The 10,104-nt window shown below is 32.6% G+C and overlaps 1 protein-coding gene across 2 annotated transcripts in view; it reads right to left on the minus strand.

Annotated features, from left to right (window-relative positions):
* LOC139100829 (glutamate receptor ionotropic, kainate 2) overlaps positions 1-9,579 on the minus strand; it is an 80,310-nt gene extending 70,731 nt beyond the window's left edge. For both annotated transcript variants that reach the window (XM_070653581.1, XM_070653580.1), the window contains exon 1: positions 9,322-9,579. The gene's annotated coding sequence lies outside the window, so the exon portion shown is untranslated. The remainder of the gene's footprint in view (positions 1-9,321) is intronic.
* Positions 9,580-10,104: the final 525 nt, after the last annotated feature.

Here is a 10,104-nt window from a genome sequence, read left to right on the forward strand (position 1 = left end):
GGTCGAATCGATAACACTTTATATAACGATTGAATTGCCATAGTATTTGGTGGGAATTGAATCAACATGTTCTGCAGGGTTGTTTACAGAAGGGGTTTGGTGCTTAGTTATTAGGTCACAGAGACCTTACTGTGATAATGACACACTCTTAGAAAAATTCTAAAATTTAATTTTAGATTTGTATGAAAAAATCTAAAATTTAGTTTTTAACATAGCACCTAAAACTAAATTTTAGATTTTAAAACTAAAATTTTAAAATTTAAAAACTTAAATTTTTGATTTTAAAATTTTAATTTTAAAAATTTTCCTTAGAAAAACTAAAATTAAAGTTTTAAAATTAAAAATTAAAATTTTAAAATTCAAAAATTTTATGCTATGTTGAAAACTAAATTTTAGAATTAAAAATTAAATTTTAAATTTTCGATTTTTATTTTCTGTTAGAAGGAGCACAAAAATTTCAAAGTAGTCATCTATTATGACTAATAACTCACACGAGTGAGTAAAGAAGTGGAAACATGCTTCATATGTTGATATTTTGATATCAAGTTTTTAATAATTTTTCATACAAAGTTGGCTCATACTTCATTAAGTGATTTCTGCATGCTCTTGTGAAGTTTTATGAGAAAATTTTTTCTAAAAGATTAGTTTTAGAATTTAAAAATTCAGGTTTTAGATTTTAAAAATTAAAATTTTAGGATCTAAAATTAAGTTTTAAAATTTTAAAATTAAGTATTTAAATTAAAAATTTAATTTTTAAACTAAAAAAAAATTTATTCTAAAACTAAAATTTTAGAATTATTTTTAAGAGGGCAGATTTACACTCATATGGCTTGATATCCGAATTGCTTAGGAACATCGTACTTAGATGAAGATTGCTACTTAGGGCTGCTTAGCCACTAGGTCACAGAGACCTTGCTATGACATTGACAGTTGTGATTACTTTTAGTTCAATACCAGATATTCAATTCTACTACAGAAAGACCTAATTCTTGTCGCGACCAATACAACAATAAGAGTTGTCAATGAGCACTGAACAGAAAAATAAAGATTAAATGAGATTTGTGCTACGCTAACTAACAACGGCCGGTAAGTCAGTGGTGGGAACATGCAACTGAAAATTATAGAACGTGAGTTTGAGTCCCGTTCGGGCAATGTTCTGGGAAGGTTGCACCTTTTCCTCTAGAACAGTGGTGGGTAACTTTTTATTTGCCGCGTCACACTTTCTCACTTAGAAGCCTGTACCGAAACAGCACACGACATAGCATTTCCAAAAATTTTAGACGATACACAAGTTGCCCACCATTGCTCTAGAACCTTAAAAGTCGTAAGGTTCCAATCATACTCATAAAATTCAATTCAGCATACTAAATAGCCCGAACAACTCTTATTTAATTTTAGAAAATAATCATCAAACGCTTTCTTGCTTTTGCGGTTTTTCCTTTCGATAGATTTTTCAACCCCAACCACTCCTGTTAATTGCTTAACATTTTCTGACAAATTTAATGAAAAAACCAAAATACTTTCGACATCAGCTTGTTAAAAATAAGTTGAAAAACTTTCCAAAATGTTAAACAAGATTCAACAATAATCACTTTATAGTACCGTACCGTCGACATAATACCGGAATAGCAATACTCTCATGCCTTTCTCGCTGAAAAATTAAATCCTTACGCAGATTATTTGATTACTTTTCTATAGAACAGATTAACTTAATTGAATACATGAATGTTTAGAATTAGTTGGAATTAGTTAGTTTGGTAGACGGATCATTTACACACTTCTGTTTGCGATATCAACTGCTTTTCGTGAATATAATATTTTTGCGATTAAAGATAAATTGACGTCAAATGTTAAAGTTCATATTCAGCATACGAGACTGTCGAAAATGGGAAAATATTTTCAGTTCACGTTTCATATCCATCAGAACATTTTGTGTAAATTGTTTACTACACGTAGTAAAATGCTGTATATGACTGATTATAATGAATTTCAGCAAAAATTCAATAATTGTTTAAAAAATTTCCAAATGAATTTTGATTGAAACTTTTTGAGTTTTAATAAATTTCATGCTGAACTTACTGCCGATGGGTTTAAAAATGTAATTAAATAATAGTTGAATAAATGTAGCATCTGGTGTAATTGAATTCAATAAAATTTTACATTTGAAATCGATATTTGACTGCTTTACATTCGATATATATGCACAAGCTGACCATCGACTTTTGACCACAAAATTGGATTTGTTTCGAGCTTTGTTTGACATTAACCAGAACATTTCTAGTTGGAATTGTGTAATTATGAATATTTTATTATATTTATGTAAATTAATGCACAAAGCGGATGATTTGTTCCTTTAAAAAGCAGATCATGTTTCCCACGTAAAAGTGCGCAAATGTACATTCTAAGTATGCTTTATGCGATTCAAAATTCCTTTTCATTTTGCATAAATATTCCATCCCGAGTGACATTTTTGAATAAGACTCTACCATGGAGCTATTGAGGATTCACTCAGAGCTTGATGTCGGCACACTTGTAGTTCACTCGACTCGACTCAAACCAAGTCGACTCGACTCGACTCAAACCAAGTCGACTCGACTCGACTCAAACCAAGTCGACTTAACTCGACTCTCCTAAAATCGACCCAACTAGAAGCTCTGACTTCTCAAAAGCACTCTAATTAATGCAAAATGGAAGCAGCTACCATGTGCCTCCCATTTAGTCTCTAGACTCTTAAAATCTCCAAAGTGGACCCTTCTTAATTTGTGTCACTCGGGCATAAACTCCAGAAAAAGTTCCTCTAAGAACATAATTCATTTCCTAAGAAATATGATTCCCATTGGAACTGTTTGTTTCTATTATTCAAATGAGATCTTGAATACTGCTGTTACAGTCAAAACAAAAGCACACCTTAAAATGAACAAAAATACTTTAATGGACCTTCAATCAAAAATGACTCTATTTCCGGAATCTAAAAATAACACTCAATGAACCCTCATTTTCCATCCCAACATTTTTTCCCAACTAAATTTTCCTTTTGTTGAAAAAAAAGGAGCAAGCAGCAACAACAAAAAAATAATGTTAAAGAATCTCGGGAATGTATTTGGGATTTATCTTAAACCCGAATCCCCTGAGTCAGCAGATACACAAAAAATATATTGTGCCTTTAAATTTTCATAAGAATGTGTACACATTAATGGATGTATGTGTATGTGTGCCTTAAAATTTTAAATAAAGTTCTAAAAATGTTACACAGTGTGTATAATATTTCCTTCATTTATAATTTATTTCCTTACTAATTAAATTGTGATTTTTCGTGTAAGCGCCTATAATATGCGAGAATTCATCTCCTTTTTCTTCAAAAGCATCATATTCAATATTATAATTACTTTATTTAATTTACCATAGGGAGTTTTAAAGATGAAACGACGATGAGGAACGGTTCGATAATTCAGTGAAAAGTTGTTTATTTATAATGAATTTGAAATTTCATCGTGTCTGTGAATTTCAATACAATATGTGATCGGAAGAGTATGTTATGGAAACAGTTCAGGGGTGATGGAATCAAAATAAACTTTTAGCTATTCAGTTCATTGAGATTCAGAGCTACGGCTAGGGTAATTTGGGGGATTAATAATCTCGAGTGGACAATATTACCGCATGACTAGTTGATGGCAAGTTAATGTCCAGTTGATGACTAGTTCTGACGTATTTTTGTCTATTCGGAAACTTTTTAAATATTAAGGGCTCGTTGTCCAACTTTTTAGATGGCAAAAGATCGAAACGCGGTAGGCCAAAGAATTTATGGAAAAAAGCTGTCGATAGAGATAGTGTCAATTTTGGAATTGATTATTAGCAAGCGGTAGCCAGCGATAGAGCCAGCTTTAGGAGCCGACTGAGGGAGACCATTGATCACATTAATCTGTACGGCCAGCGAAGTAAGTAAGGACTCGCTGAACCACCACACTTGACCTACATTTTATAGTGAGATTAAATCCACTCTTTTGACGACATTAATGCTTGCAGCCTACAAAAGAAGGATGTGAGCAGCATTTTCAGTGCTTATGATTCGAAAAAGGACATCTGAACAAATTTTCCATGCCGAGTTTCGAACCCATGATCACTGGATCGGTGTGCAATGATTAAATCCTTAAGAATGAAACAATTTCGAAACCGAGCCACTTCGACTTATTAAAATATCATTGCTCAAAGCATTTATAAGAAGTTTTAGGCTACTAAACCTTTTGAAAAACCAGAATTTGAATGAAACAGAACTAAGGGTTTAAACTGAAAGTCTTTACGATATCTGGTTGTTGAGATATCGCAACTCATCCAACCACCCAGCCTGCCACTCTAAGTTAATTAATAAGCGCAATTTTTAATCTGAAACAGCACTAAAGGATTGTTCACTTATTATGTTACGCTTTTACTGCTCTTATGGAGAAGTAGGGTTCATTAAGGTGATTTTTCGTGCTCCCTAATAAGTGAGTAACCCCTTAATAACTCTAAATTATCTCGAGGTAGACCAAAGAACTCATGGGATTGCTGTGTGAGCAACGATGCAAAAGTGCTGAGAATTAGAAACTGGCAGAAGTTATCTAAAGACAGATCCAGATTTCGACGAATTCTAAATGCGGCAATGGGCCCCCGTGCGCCTTCGCAACCCCTAAAGATCTTAAATATTTAAATTCATTTAATAAGAAAGATGAATTAAAATTATGCAAGCTCTTTTTTATCATCCCTGCATATCATTATCTCTCTGCTGTTTTTTTATTGCAAATTACACAACAGCAAATGAATAAAGTTTGATCAAATGTCACAGCCATTTAAATTTTATGCAATCAAATAATTTTTTTTTTTTCTGTATCATGCCAAATGGTGTTCGATTTTCATTTTTATTCATAATCGACTTTCTATTACAATTGGATTTGTGTAACAAGTATTGTAGTCTCCTTTTCATTCTATTCAAATACAATAAATTCAATAAAACTGCTGATGTAAATGTTTTCAAATAATGAAAATTAACTTGGAGTTTAACAATAGCTTAAGAGTTTGACGTTTTTTATTCTATTGAATAAATGGATTGAAAAAAAGGCTCTGAAATTAGCATAAAGACTGACAGTATAAATTCTGGTATTTTATTCAGTTTGTAAATGGAGCAAATTGTTCTGTGATAAGCTTATGCTCTAGTTATTGTGTAAGTCTTTAAGAAAATTTGTGAATAAATTTTGATATATACTTGAGGGGAATGAGAGGCTAGCGGCATGCTAGCGGGGTTTTCTCTAAATATGTAATGGATCGTAATGTATTTATGGATATATTGGATTCATTGATATTATTTAGAGCTCGACCTAGAACCTTAGGCATAGATTTCTCTCATTTCATTTAGATGAGCAGGCTTGAAGATTTGGGCTGTATTCTATAGTTTGCTCAAGGCTGCAGGCTTGTGTTTTTTGTCTGGAAGTTGGCAATTTTGGACGAAATCTAGTCATTATTAAGGATGTAATTAGAATCTAACCCGAATAGAACAAGTCATCCAAACTCCAGCACCAAGTCGGTTAATCAATTTAAACTCTAGCGCCAAGTCGTCGTGACTTTGGCATAGTGCATGATTTGAACTGAATCCTGGAAGATTTGAACTGAATCCTGTAGGATTTGAACAGAATCCTGTGGGATTTGAACTGAATCCTGTGGGATTTGAACTGAATCCTGTAGGATTTGAACTAAATCAAGTAGGATTTGAACTGAATCCGGCACCAAGTCAAAGTCATATCGACCTGGTCTGATTTTGAACTAATTAACCGATTTGTGCTATTTAAGGAAACTCACTACCCGGAAAACATATTTTTACCCTTTAAACCTTAGTAACCTTTCTCACTTATTACTCTTTTCATCAACAAATATACACATATAACCATGTTTTCATTTTAAAACCACAATTTTCTTTGTAGAAAGCTTCAAAAAGCGTGTAAAAATAACAAAAAAAAATTTTTGAATCAACATCAGTAAGAACATGCTTTGAAATATTGTCAACAAGGTAAACAAGCATAAGTCTACATAAATTAATAAAATTTCGTGTGTGAATTTGTGAAATTCTTGGAAAAGCAAAGTTCAAAGACTTCCTTACGAGTCTTACGAGAAAGTTCTTAAAAATTAATGCGTGGCTTTCATCATGTTTTGATGATGAAATATCTTTTGACACCTGGAATTAGACCATTATAGACATCGAGACTGAGACCTGAACCGAGACCATGATCGACATCGACACTGAGACTTAGACCGAAATCTTGATGGACATCGGAACTGAGACCTAAACCGAAACCATGACCGACATCGAGACTGAGGCTTGGACCGAGACAATGACCAATATCGATACTGAGACTTAGACCGACATCGTGACTGAGACCTGGACTGATACCATGATAGACATCGAGACCGAGACTAGAAGGGAATTCCACGAAATCTCGACAACTCTCGACCCTTAATTGCCTGTCAATTAATACATGAATTAGAATCCCAAATATCACAAGTCAGTTTATCGATCCAAGGTCGGCATGACTATAGTTTGGTGCCGGATTGAAACCAAACTCGAGTAACACTAGCCTAGAATCAGATTATTGACCGACTAACCAATTTGTGCTATTTAATAATCAATGATCCAATCTAATATTACTGAATAATCTATGATAAACCAAAAGTCAGCAATTCCGCAGATTAATCGCGTTCAAAAGGACACTGACTCGTTACTATTTATTTATCTTTGTAAATCTTCGTACAAATTCCAAAACCTTTTTTTTTTGGAACTTCCATTTAAAATTCACAGCAAATAAAACCGAAAAGAAAAAGCAAAAGTTGTGGTAAATTTGCTTGTACTCTAATCTTTTCAATAAATCTACTTCCTTCTCATCATGCTCGATGACTTTCACAGACGATTTATAACCCCAACTTACTTCTTTTTCTCAAGGGTTGTTGCTTTTTATAGATTGAAGAAAAGATTCTTTCAATCAATTTAAAATTCAACATTTTTATTAATTTTTCATTTTTTATTGTATTCGTTTCCAATTGAGTTCCTCAATTTGTCGGATTTTTATGACTTTAATGTGACAGAAATGTTTGATGAATAGAAGACAGATCATGAGAAATCACTGTATGTGTACCCTTCCGCCCTCGGTAGGATAGCTCATGTCGAGGATATGTGGAAAATAATTCTTTGCAGCATTGAATTTAAAACGAATAACAAGACGATGAAAAATAGACAAAACTATAAATCCAGACATGGAGACGAGACAAAAGGATTTTTCATCCGGTGTCCATGCCTGGCTATAAATATTTTCGATTCTGGATGTTTTATTGGATCTTTTTCCGGAAGCAGAGCTCGAAGTCGACTTCTTTAGCAGGCAAATAGTGCGATTTCGAGAGCAAACTAAGAGGTAAGAACGCTCGCGTGCATGCTTAAGTATATTAAAGTAGAGCAAGTTCTTGAAAGCTCGCTCATTGCCTGTTAGGGCTCAAATTTTGTATGGAGTCGAGTCGGTCTGAGTCGCTTGGAAAGTACATCCATGAAAATCCAGTCTTAGACCCTCTTGATATTGACTGGATTTCATCAAATCTGGCTTAGAAATGTCACATGACTTTCCGGGCTTTTAAGTAGTAAAACATTAAAAACTTATTTTGGTCAAAATACTCAAAATATCTCTTTGCCTGATTTATTCTTTAATGTAGTTTATATCCTGAATGCCACAATAAGCCGTATAATATTGGGCCAAAATCCGCCTCCACAGTGTCGTCAGAGCAACTTCGCGTTTTACCGATGACGTAGCGGTGCTCTTGTAAACAAGATATGTTATGCGGATTTATATCATCGTTTAATTCCAACTAAGACTAATTTTAATTGGAGATTTTAAAATATTGTTTGTTTTATATTGCTAAGTATGATAAGTCGAAGCTTGAGATAATACAAATCTGTTAATAACGTTTAACCAGTGGGAGACAACCTGTGTGTAGTAGTACAAAATTGTGCCTTAAATTTTTTTGAAAATGCCATGAACCGTATGTCGAGTGAAGTTTCGATCGAGACTTATCACCAATGTCTGCCACGAAAAATGCATTTGACCTTTAAAATATTCAAATTTTTTTCGACCGTTAGAAATTTAATTTTCTGATAAAAAATCCATGGAACTTTAAACAATTTCTCATAGACATGTCCCAAGTATGCATGTTAAAATTGTTGAAAAGAAAACTTCATCCAACAGTTGATTAGACATCAAAACAGTAAACAACAGTGTTGTTCTTGTTACAATAAATGAGTCAAACATGAGAATGAACATGAATAAAGAAGAAAAATTGTAAAGAATCAGAATCCAAAAAACAATATCGTATGCTTTACTTTATATTATTTTTTTTCATTCTTTTTATGTTTTGTGTACATTTTTTCAACCTTATTTACATTCATGTTTGACATTTAAATTAAATTGCCAAATCATCTTCATCCTCTCGCTTATTCATATGTATATATCGCATAAATTTGAAGGAAGACTTGCTTTCACTTGAATGTGATCCTAAAAAAATAAAAGAATATTTCTTTTTTGCCATGACTGACTGCGTTTACTGAAAATATTCCATCAGTATATAATATTTAAAGCACGAAAGCACATTTCACAAACATCACATTTAGCTTTCATCTCGTGTTCATCACTAAACCAAAATATATACATAGATGGCCAGAAGAAGAAGGAGAAATAAATGAAATGAAAGCTTTCATTCTTGCTTCTTTTTCTTCATCTTTATGATTCTTTTTTTGTAGAGTTGTTGTGTATATAATTTTTTTTTTCTTGTGATAATATGTGCTTTGTCGTCACTCGTTGTCAGTTCGTACATTCGTCGACGTTATCATGATAAGCAAGGAGGAAGAAAAAAAAAGGCTCGAGAGTGTGTGACTCTCTGTGGAAATAGTTGAGCAGAGAATATAAAATAAATTTTTCATCATCATTTCCAATAACCCCAAAAAAAAAAAAACAGAAATACTCTTCAGTGTGCTTAAAAGGAACTTTATATTCCTGTTCCCATCCGTTTCGGTTTTTAAAATTGAAACTCATAATTTGTACTTCAACATGACTATTATTGCTTGTTAATATTCTGGTTCCGATTCCTTTAATTTTCGTGTGCCTCAAAACGGCATTTGCGAATAAATTGAAATATCACTTTAGATGTAAAGAAATCCTCAAAGTGGCACTTGAAATTCACTTTTACTTTTTTTTATGTATATCCACTCCTTCCTCTACAACATTTTCATTTCACGTTATGAATAAATTTTTTTTCTCATACTTTTCTTTTATATCCTCTGATATTTTCACACTCACTCGAATTCATGTACATACTTTTTCATTATTTTATGCTTAATGATCCACTTAACGGGTTCTTTTTTTTATTCCTTAAAAGTTTCACTTCCAAGTTGAGTTTTTTAATATTTTTTTGAAAGTTATCCACTAAAACTACTGACAGAAGAAAAAAGTCTTCTTTCCTTCCTATCCACTTTTTTCTTCCTTCTTTTTTTTTTTGCTAGTTCATCTACTTGTTTAAGCTCCGAAAATCTTCCGTCTACTCACTACAGATTCTCATTCAATACTAAATATTCATGATGTCTGGAAATGTATGTGAAAAACTTCAAGAGCTTCTATTGGAAGTTCCTTTACTTCCAGTCGTGAGAAATGGAATATCAACGGGAGAGAATGGAAAGACTCTTGAAACTTTGGCACTTAACATACATTTCAATTTTGGCGGAAAATTCATTTTAATGTATCGTTATTATCGTTGATGCTCATGCATCATTTTCTCACGATAAATGCATTTCCATTCAATCCTGAGTGGATATTAATTGATAAATTTTAATTGATTGAATTTAAATTGATGAAAATTGATACTCAAACTTAATTGAGCACTGCAAGTCGATGAATGGATAACATGTGTTAATTTTACAAAATTCAATTCCTTTATTCTGGACAGTTTTTCAATATTCAATATGATAAAGGTTGCTGCCTGAAATCAATCATTTTATTACCACTGGGAATTCACAGCAGCAGAGAAAGGAAAAATTCCCTTTTTTTCTTG

The sequence above is a fragment of the Chironomus tepperi genome, unplaced genomic scaffold, assembly GCF_022539635.2.
Source record: "Chironomus tepperi strain 1889 unplaced genomic scaffold, CSIRO-AGI_Ctep_v1 contig_68, whole genome shotgun sequence".
In the NCBI taxonomy this organism is placed as follows: Eukaryota; Metazoa; Arthropoda; class Insecta; order Diptera; family Chironomidae; genus Chironomus; species Chironomus tepperi.